Raw genomic sequence first — 10,266 nt, 5'->3', positions numbered from 1 at the left:
AGAAAATTCGTTCATTCGGAATCCAAAACCTTGCTCCTTCCTAGCTAATAAGCAGTTGATACGCCAGCAGCTGCTGCTGATACATTAGGAGCAGATAATCTGCGGGACGGGGACTTGTGCTGTCCTTGCTGTTTGGTCCCGTGGAGCACAACGAAACGAACTCGGCACATCCATGGTGAGCGGCCAAATTGGCCCTCATTTCGACGAAACTGAAATCGGACTAAAATCGTGGCACCCGACGATGAAACGCAGCAGAATCGAATCAGTGGCTCACCGGGTCGAGGGAGATGTTGCCGTGGAGGTTCTCGAAGACCTGCTTGGTGGAGCAGCGGTCGTAGTCTCCATACAGGTACCTAGCCAGCGGCGGCGGCAGCGGCAGCACGGACACCGTGACCGGCTGCTCCCCATCCGCCGCCGCCACCGCGCAGTAGTCGCCCATCGCCCCTTCTTCCTCCTCCTCCGCGGTTGGCGGAACCCCCGCCGCTGCTATCCCTCGACCAGGGCGCTCCCTCTGCCTGTCCGGCGCTCGCCGCCAACCGCCGACTCCGCCCACATCCGAGGACGGGAGAGGTGGAGCCATGCCCAGCCGTCTTTCTTGCTGGCTGCCTGGTGCGGCTGCTACTCGCCTCCTCCCGTCGGTGAAGAGGACAAGGCCGGCGGCTGCGCACGAAGAAGCTGGGGGAATGATCCAGTGCCATGACGGGAGGAGAGGAGGTGAATTGGAAGGGAGACTGCGAGGGGTTGTGGGTTGCGGCGGCGGTGCAGTGGGGCTGGGAACCCTAGAGCGGGGGGAGAGGAAACGAGAGAGAGAGGGATGACGCGTGCGTGAAAAAGAAATCTGCGACCGCAAATTTAGCCTGGGCAGGTGTTATCTGCGGGAGAGATATCCAGCAAAGCCTCTCGCGTGAGCGCGCGGCTCCAGCACCGACGTGGCTAGCGCGGGCGTTCGCCCTTGATGCGCAACTGAATGATTTTTACACGAACCGAGACAGATTTTTTTTTGAGCAAAAAAGCTAAGCTTTATTCATGAGTTGGTATTGCTACCGGTATTACAGAAATGTCATGTGGTAGCCCCAGCCAAATATGTCGGCCATGAACCAACTTTACAGCATGCCTAGCTAACTTGTGAGGCTCAAAATTTGAGACTCTTGATTCAAACTTAAAAGAACAGGAACTAAACAAAGATTGCCACGAAGTTATTTCTTTCACCACTCCACCATAGTTTCCACCTGATTTTTCCATGATGTGCTTCACTACTTCTTGACAGTCCGACGCAATCACTATATTCTGTAGCCCCAAATCTTCAGCCAGAGATAAACCTTCTCTGCATGCAATAGCCTCTAGAGTAGGCGGATCTATCAAGCCTCGAATGACGAACGCCGAAGATCCAAGATAGTCTCCATTGTTGTTCCTACACACAGCCGCGACTGCTCCCACTCCTCGAGAAACCGCGGCGTCCACATTGATCTTGGCGCAGCCCGGCGGTGCCGGAATCCACCTTCAGATGGACCTTTACGTGGCCGGTGCTGCGAGCCCAGGCAGGAGGGCCTTTGATTCCGGTTGGTGGCACCAACCAGAAGCAAATAGGCGTCCACGCGTCAGCAGCGGGCAGGAGCTGAGATTTTTTTTCTTCTGAAAGGGGGTGGTTTAGGGGATAATTTAGGGTGTGTTGGCTAGCTAATAGAGAGAAGTGCCTTCTCTTATCTCTGTGCTTGGTTTACCAACACTACTGCTATGCCTAAACATGACTTAGATTAAAGTGAAGGCACCATGTGGTGCATGTCGAAAATAATACTAATCCTAACTTGATCAAGTTTGGATTAGTACTACTTTCGGCATGCACCATATGCATGTTGCCTTCACTTCAATCCAATCCATGTTTATTTCACCCACTGATATATAATAACTCTTCATGTCCACATCATGTATCATCATAATAATAAGTCCTACTAATCATCATCATACAACTTCTACTCGTTATTAATATAACAAGTCATACGATCATCATCCTCATAGTCATCGAACCAACCCTACTTAATTGTTCTAGGCACATGATCATCAGTATTAGGTAGAACCTAAATACCCTCTTTAAAGTAAAATAACATAAAACAATATAGACTCTGACTCTCCATTATGGAGAATATAGATCATCCTGTCTCCAATTCTTGCGCTTCGCTTCCTTTTGCTTCCAAGAACCTCCTTACGACTGTCCATACATTTTTTCCATTCTTTGATTAGCATGTCTCCACTTCTTTTAGAAATCCGGTATGGACAGTTGAGATTCGTAGGATGACCTGGCTGTATGTTCAAAACATTAAAGCTACCTTTCTGGTACATTAAATGAGGCACACAATCCTCTGAGATTATCTGTTGAAAAACATAGCAATAACTTCATAGTTAGCAAATGATGTACTAGTTTTAGAAGTATGCAAAAGATGCACGGATGTCGTAATAGTAAAAAATCTTACTAGGGTATCTCCATAGTAGTTATCGTAGTTCAACACGTGCACTAGTGGCATGTATTGACCATAATGTTGAGGAGTTTGATTGTAGATATCGTAATTCTCAAGATCAATACAAAACGCGATCAGATGATTTTTCTCCTGATAAGTTAATTCGGAGCCTTCGGGGTAGTAGGTTCTATCTACCATCTTCCGCACATTCTTTGAAGAATGAAAATAAGCTGTCAATGGAAATAAGCTGTCAACTATTTTAAAATGAACAATATAAATTAGCTAATAACTATGTTTGAGAAACCCACATAGCGGTAGAATTGAAGGCCTATCAACAAGGACCCAAATGTCCATATTACCTTGCTCGATTTCAGGATCACCAAGATCTATGGTGACAAGCGTATTCTCATGAAAACCATACATCTTGCAAAGTGCTTCCCATTTTTTGCAACCAAAATGGGTTACACTTTCAGAATTGTACAGCTTTACTTTAAAATCCACACCATGATGGGTTTGTAGGTGCATTTTGTTTGTTTCAAAACTTTCATGGTCTTCAAAACCCATCCTCTCCAAGACATAGCGTCTTGCATGACATGGGATAAGCTAGTAGAATTGTAAAAGATGAAAATTACATGTTGAAATAGTTGAAATCATGCTTAATTACGAAAAAAAACACTTATCGCCGTTGCGTACCGTTTGAACATCAAAGGTCTCCTCCAGCTTAATGCTGAAGCGCCGATCTTCGTCCAGGTGAGGCATGTCGCACAGACCTCGGTCGTCGTGGCACCAATCACACTCCCCGGGAGACTTTCGTCGTTTGAGTACGACATTTCCTATGTTCATAATTGAAATATTAAACTTATAATTAAATATATGTACTAAAAAACCTAAATTAGATCATTATTATTCATCTCTGACATTGCAGCCGTCGGTGATGGTAGCTCCTCCTTTCGTTCCCGAGTGCATTACACCAAATTATCTAGCACATGGGAACAAATGAGAAGCTACCCCACGACAACAGTCGGGATTCTTCGTCCTCTCATATATGGTGGAGACTCGACAGAAATATACATGTTTTTATCTACATCATATGAGCATTCAAACTTGATGGCCATTACATTTCAATGGTTGAATATATGAGCAAAAACATTTACAAATATCTTATAGGACTCATATTGACATGGAGATTAGGCTGGTCTCACCTCGAGGTCGGAGGGGGGTCAGTGACGGGGACGACGGCGGGGATGATGGAGGGGCTCCTAGATTTCGGCAAAAACAAAAACCCTATAAGCTATCAACTAATTAAATGCATACGCCTTGTATAGTGCTCTGCAATTTTAGCATTCAAAGTAGGAGTACTTTTCCAATTTGAGCATTCAATAAGCAAAACCAAATCATAAAATAAAGTAGTATTCAAATTAGCATGCATTCAATTATAAGCAAAACTACATCATCTCTTGCGTCCATACATCGTCGAATATTATCACTAATACACCTCGAATACTGTCATACATATATCATCGCTAATACAGCTAGCTAGAACCGTAGTGCTCGACGGGTATCGGCGTGGGCGGTGGGCACCCAAAGAGAAGGAACCATCACAGGATCATAGCTCCAGTGAGATCCCTGAAGAACCTGCCAGGTATTGTCGAACCTGCCCTCCAATGCAACCACGTAGCGACGAACGGGCTCGTCCTCCTCGCTGACACGGTGACGTACCACCTCCACGGTGTCCGGAAGCCTCGGCACCGTCACTGGCCCACGCGACCGCCACCAAACAAGGGTCGGGTCAACGTCGGGCTGGCTCCTCACCAACCTACGCCCCCGGAAGGTAGAACCTCTCAATACCAGCCCGGCGGATCCTAGTCCCGCACATGGCCCCTCTGATCAAGCCGACCTCCTCCGCCGAGTCGACGACGAGGATGCGGGATAGGCATCATCGACGACGATGTGGGAATAATTGCTTCAACTAAAAAAATAAACTAGTTCTATTAATTTTCTTGCTAAACATAAACTACTTCTATAGTAAAATAAAGTAGTGTTATTAAATCAACTAGTTCAACTACTAAGCGCTTACTATAAATAAAATAAAGTAGTACTCACTAAAAATAAAGTTGTACTCGCCATCAACATCACTAGGGTCATCTCGTCTGATCTTATACCGCAATGCACCGCATACCGGGCATGCGTTCAAATCCTCGTACGCACCGCGGTAGAGGATGCAGTCATTAGGACATGCATGTATTTTCTGCACCTCCAATCCTAGAGGGCATATGACCTTCTTTGATGCATACGTACTGTCGGGCAATTCGTTATCCTTTGGAAGCTTCTTCAATATTTTCAGTAGCTTCTCAAATCCTTTGTCAGGCACAGCATTCTCTGCCTTCCACTGCAACAATTCCAGTACGGTACCGAGCTTTGTGTTGCCATCTCCGCAATTAGGGTACAACCCTTTTTTGTGATCCTCTAACATGCGATCGAACTTCAGCTTCTCCTTTTAACTTTTGCATTATGTCCTTGCATCGACAATGACCCAGCGGAGATCATCATCATCGGGCACATCGTCTGGTTCCTCTTGATCTTCAGCAGCTTCCCCCGTTGCAGCATCACTGTATTCAGAGGGCACATAGTTGTCATCGTCCTCTTCTTCTTCGCTGTCTTCCATCACAACCCCTATTTCTCCGTGCCTCGTCCAAACATTATAGTGTGGCATGAAACCCTTATAAAGCACGTGGGTGTGAAGGATTTTCTGGTTAGAGTAAGACTTCGTATTACCACAATTAGGGCATGGACAACGCATAAAACCATTCTGCTTGTTTGCCTCAGCCACTTCGATAAAAGTATGCAGGCCCTTATTGTACTCAGAGGTGTGTCTGTCACCATACATCCATTGCCGGTTCATCTGCGTGCATTAAATATAATTATGTGTGTCAAAAGTAAGAAAATTAAACAAGTATCTATCTAAAGTAAGAATCTTTTTTCTTTCAGAAAGAAGATAAGAACAAGAGGCTCACCATGGTGGTGCCGCCGACGAGATCGGCGCGGGCAATCGACGGCGGTGAAGACGAGGACGGGGCGTGACGGACCGCTAAACCTAGACAAATCTCGGGAAAAATGAAGCTCGGAGGTCGACCTTCGAGAGAAGAAAACTTAACTAGCGTGGCTCGGGCATTTCATCGAACCCTCATATGCATAGGAGGTGAGCTAGAGCACCCAAATGCCCTCCCCTCGCCGACCAAAAAAATAGAGCAGTGTGGACTGCTCTGCTCGCAGGCGAGGGGGTATATATAGGCAACTCATTTGTCCCGATTTGTGGCTGGAACCGGGACTAAAGGCCCCCCTCCTGTCCTGGTTCTAGGCACGAACCAGGACCAATGGCTGTGGGCCAGGAGCGAGGCTCATTGGTCCCGGTTCGTGCCTAGAACCGGGATAAATGGGTCCACATAAACCGGGACAAATGCCTTCCGAGGCCCGGCCGGGCCCCTGGGCGCACGAATCGGGACGTATGCCCCCCATGGGTCGTGAAGAAGAGATTGGGCGGCGTGCCTGCCGACTGCTGCTGCTGCTGGCGGTTCGCCCATTGGTGGTGGAGGTCGACGAAGGAGGCCGACGAGAGTGAGGTGGCCCACGAGCGCAACAGGCAGCGGAAGCAGCCACCTCTCCACGGCGTCGCTCCTCTTCTATCTGTTTCTCTCGTGGTTACTCTCAAGAACACACTAGACCTGGACACACACGAACGCACCCATATACAGAATACATGGACTTTGTCTAGAGCATTCCCTTGGTGACCACCGTGGCTACATTATGCTTTTGGCCTCTCAATCATTTTCCATTCACTCAAAGGAAACCATTTATACAGGGACTTGACACTCCGTGGTGCATGCGGCCACAAGCCCACAACCACCATGCACCACTCACGCCACTAACTACCCCTATTCTCACGCTCACGTCCAGCTTCACCACAACGCCAAAACAATCCGGCCGTCCATCTAGCTAGCTAACCAACTAACAACCTGAACTAACCACTAGCGTTGGAGGCTGGACTAACCAAGCTCACCACCTGGCTTTTAGGCAACAGCTACGCGGCGCACACACGCACTCTTGGCACGGCTCGCCATGGCCAGTGCGCGCACACACACTGGTCTCCACCGTCGACGTGTCTTATTTTTTTCTAACAAAAAGAACCTAAGTTTTTTTTCCTGCCGACCGACCGCATTCTGCCACCTTCGTCCATCCACTTCATTTTTTTCCCGATTGGCGGGTGACGATTTGATTCAATCACCATAATTACATTACACAATGGGTGTCACACCTTTCCTTTAAAAAATCACAATCACCAAAATTACAAGATTAGGCTCTTGTAACAACGCACGCACACATACCTAGTATTATATAAAGCAACCATCACTTACATGCAAGCCACCGATACAAACGCATATCACACACACCCAAGACGAGATACAAGGATGTCGGGCATCGACACACAACCTGTTGGGGATATAGCTATCGGTTATGACCCGCCCAGGAGAGGCCGGGTCAGCCCCAATGGCGGGTCACAGAGGAAGCCCAGTAAACATTCAAGATGATAGTTTATTAAAACTTATAGAAGGCCTAAGTCCAGAGGCGGTTTAAGGCCCAATAATGTAAACCGCTGTATGTAAGGAAAGACTTGCAGGAGAAGGCATGTAAAAGAAGTCACCGAGCCGGACACGCTTGATGAGCCGGTCGGGACTCTGTAGGCCGCCAGGCGTCTACCCGTGTATATAAGGGAACGGCCCGGTGGCGGCTTAGGGCAAGAAACAAGAGATCGATAACCAAGCCGGCGAACTAGCCTCTTGGTGATCAAAACCCCTAGCAATATCAACACAACTAGAGGTAGGCTTTTACCTTCATCGTAAGGGGCCGAACTAGTATAAAACCTCTCGTGTCCTTTGTCCCGATTAACCCCTTTAAGCTTCCTAGTTGCGATGGCCCTACGACGAAGTCCTTCTGCTAGGACATCTACCGTGACAATTCCACGACAGTTGGCACCCACCATGGGGCCAGCGCATGGTGGATTTGAGTTCTTGAAGGGCAGCTTCGAAGGGCTCAAGGGATACATTGTGGGCCGGATGACAAAGAGTCATCGCGGAAATCTCTACATCAACGACGAAGGCTGGGGCCCCGAGGCTGGCTCAATTGAGTACGGGTACCGGGTCCCCTTCGGCGCGATTCATGTCTTCATCGGCCGGGTCGGCGAATCAGATCCTGAGCCGGACATCTGCACCCACATCGTCGAGACGACTCAGCGTGCGAGACCCGCCTAGGTTCGACCCGTCGTAAACCATGTTTTTGTGGGTTGCATCCATGGAGGTGAACACTCGGAAGGATCAGTGGATGGCGGTGAGACGGCCATCTGTTCGGACGCTGCATCATCAACAGGCAAGACAAACTCGTTATATCAGCTACAGGATGGCATGCTTGGGGCTGTTCCGATGGCAGCAGTATTCCGGACCCCTTTGAGCTTCCAAATCGAGCGGGAGTCTTCATGGCAGGCACCCAGCCCGGGCAGAACTCCACGGCTGCGGTAGCAGCGGCCACCGGGTCGGCGGTGGCCGGGTCAGGAGACCCCACGCGCTCCCCGGCTCAGATATTAATGGACCTCACGGATAAGCTGACGGTTCTTTTGACTGCCGCAGTGGAGCCAGCAGATAAAGTTCAGCATCACGCGGAGGTGGCTCGGGTACGCGAAGAGATGGCACAGGCCAAGGAAAACTTAGCAGCTGAAGAGGTCAGGATGGTTGCGGAACGGGCGGCTTTGGACGCTCGTGCTCAGCAGCTTCAAGCAGAGACTTTCCGGCTCTCAGTGGATCTGAATGCTTCAAATGAGTTCATGAGAAGAAGGCATCAGAAAACTCAATCACGTCTACCTCTGACGCTCGATCCCAGGAACCTTTTCCGTACACCTGGGATCGGTCCAAGTAACCCGCCGGAAACAAATCTGATCATGACACCCGGAGCACCGGTTCAGCCATGGACCATGGAACCACCTCAAATGAATATCTCTCCGCCTCATTATGCGCCAACCCCGCCGGGTCACTTCTCCAATCCTTTGGAAAACCTCATTGTTGCGTCGCTTCGTTTGGCGACTCTCCCGATGGAAGGCGACTCTCCGATAGCAGTCGAGACACGTAGGGTAAGGGAGCTTCTTCAGACAGCTCTGGCACAGTAGGATGCGTACTCTTACAGTCGAGACAGGATCCATTCAACCCCTCGCCCGAGCTGGAGCCCGAGCTATAGCAGACATATGGACTCAGCTGAGATGTCAAGCAACACTCAACGCCACAACCAGCCGCGCAGGCACGAGCCGGTGCAGGCGGGAGCCATTAACTTAGCGGGTCAGGAGAGGATTCGACAAGAGGCTGAGCGGGCGATTCAACTGGCAGCTGAGCAGGCGGCTCATGAGACTTTCCCGGCTTATCCAGCAACCTCTGTTGAGGTAGGAGTAGACACAACGACCGGAGGCGTTCCTTTCTTGGTGCCGGCTATACGTAATGAGCGCTTACCTAAGGACTTCAAGGGGCCTCGTAAAGTGCCTAACTACACGGACGATTTGCAGCCTGGGGTATGGATCGAGAGTTACGAGATGGCAATGGAGCTTTTGGAGGTAAGCGATGCAGCAATGGCTAAGTACTTCACCATGATGTTGGATGTGACGGCTCGCACTTGGTTGAAAGGGTTGCCACCCAATTCCATCGGCGCATGGGCAGAGTTGAAAGCCCGGTTCATTCAAAACTTCAAGGACACATGTAAGAAACCTATGTCAATCGTGGACCTGACTAACTGTAAGCAAGAGGAAGGGGAGTCCACAACCCATTGGGTGCGCCGGGTCAAGGAGATAATACATTCATCTAATAAGATGGATGCCGGATTGGCAGTCTTAATGTTGGAGAAAATTTGCTGTTTTGAACCTCTGAAACAGAAGCTAGGGCGACTCAAGCGTGACTGCAATGACATGGGCCAGTTGATGGCGGCTCTGGCTAAGTATGCTGATTCTGATAATACTAAGGATCCCTTGTCTGACGAGGAGAAAGCAGGGAAGGGAAAAAAGAACGGCAACGTTAAGGGTCACCAGCATAACCCGGCAAATCAGGGAGGTAATAAACGTAAGGCTGACGAGTTTGTGGCTAACACTAATGCGCACGACAACAATCAATGGCGCAAGGGTAGGCAACCCCCTCGGTCGGGCGGGTCAGGTCCCACCCTTGAGCAACTATTGAATGAACCTTGTCCAAGACACGGCACCTGGGAGAAGCCAGCCACCCATCTGTGGAAGGATTGTACAGTCATGAAGGCGTTTAAAAATTCAAACGCGTTTGACGGAGGTCACGGGCCTGGCGGCGGTTCAGGCGGAGGCAGCTTTCATGGCCTGGGCGCCCGTTCAGGCGGAAGTGGTTTTCATGGTCAAAGCGATACAAGTAACCATGGAAGTTACAATCAACAACCCAGCCAAGGGAATCAGCAGCAACAGTCCGGATATTAGAGCGACCCAAAATAGTTGAATAGTGGGCAATATCATGTATTTACCACTAGCTTGTGCAAGAGGGACCAAAAGCTTCACAAGAGGGATGTCAATGCCGTTGAGCCGGCGATTCCGTGTTACTTACGGTGGTCAGAACAGCCTATTGTATGGAGCAGAGAGGATCATCCTCCCTGGGTTGACAATCCGGGTCACTTGGCCTTGGTAGTAGCGCCTCAGGTTGGTGGATATAAGTTCACTAAAGTGCTCATGGATGGAGGTAGTAGCATCAACATCCTCTACTACGAGACGTTT

At 49.3% G+C, this 10,266-nt stretch overlaps 1 long non-coding RNA gene across 1 annotated transcript in view; it reads right to left on the bottom strand.

The window, feature by feature from the left end:
- Window positions 1–379, bottom strand: part of LOC119273547 — a 2,760-nt gene extending 2,381 nt beyond the window's left edge. The window contains exon 1 of the long non-coding RNA XR_005134900.1: window positions 275–379. This is a non-coding gene — a long non-coding RNA (uncharacterized LOC119273547). The remainder of the gene's footprint in view (window positions 1–274) is intronic.
- Between the last annotated feature and the right edge of the window lie 9,887 nt (window positions 380–10,266).

Source organism: Triticum dicoccoides, chromosome 3A (assembly GCF_002162155.2).
Source record: "Triticum dicoccoides isolate Atlit2015 ecotype Zavitan chromosome 3A, WEW_v2.0, whole genome shotgun sequence".
Classification (NCBI taxonomy): Eukaryota; Viridiplantae; Streptophyta; class Magnoliopsida; order Poales; family Poaceae; genus Triticum; species Triticum dicoccoides.
Note: the sequence above shows the minus strand (reverse complement) of the source record. Positions and strands in the feature narration are given on the sequence as shown.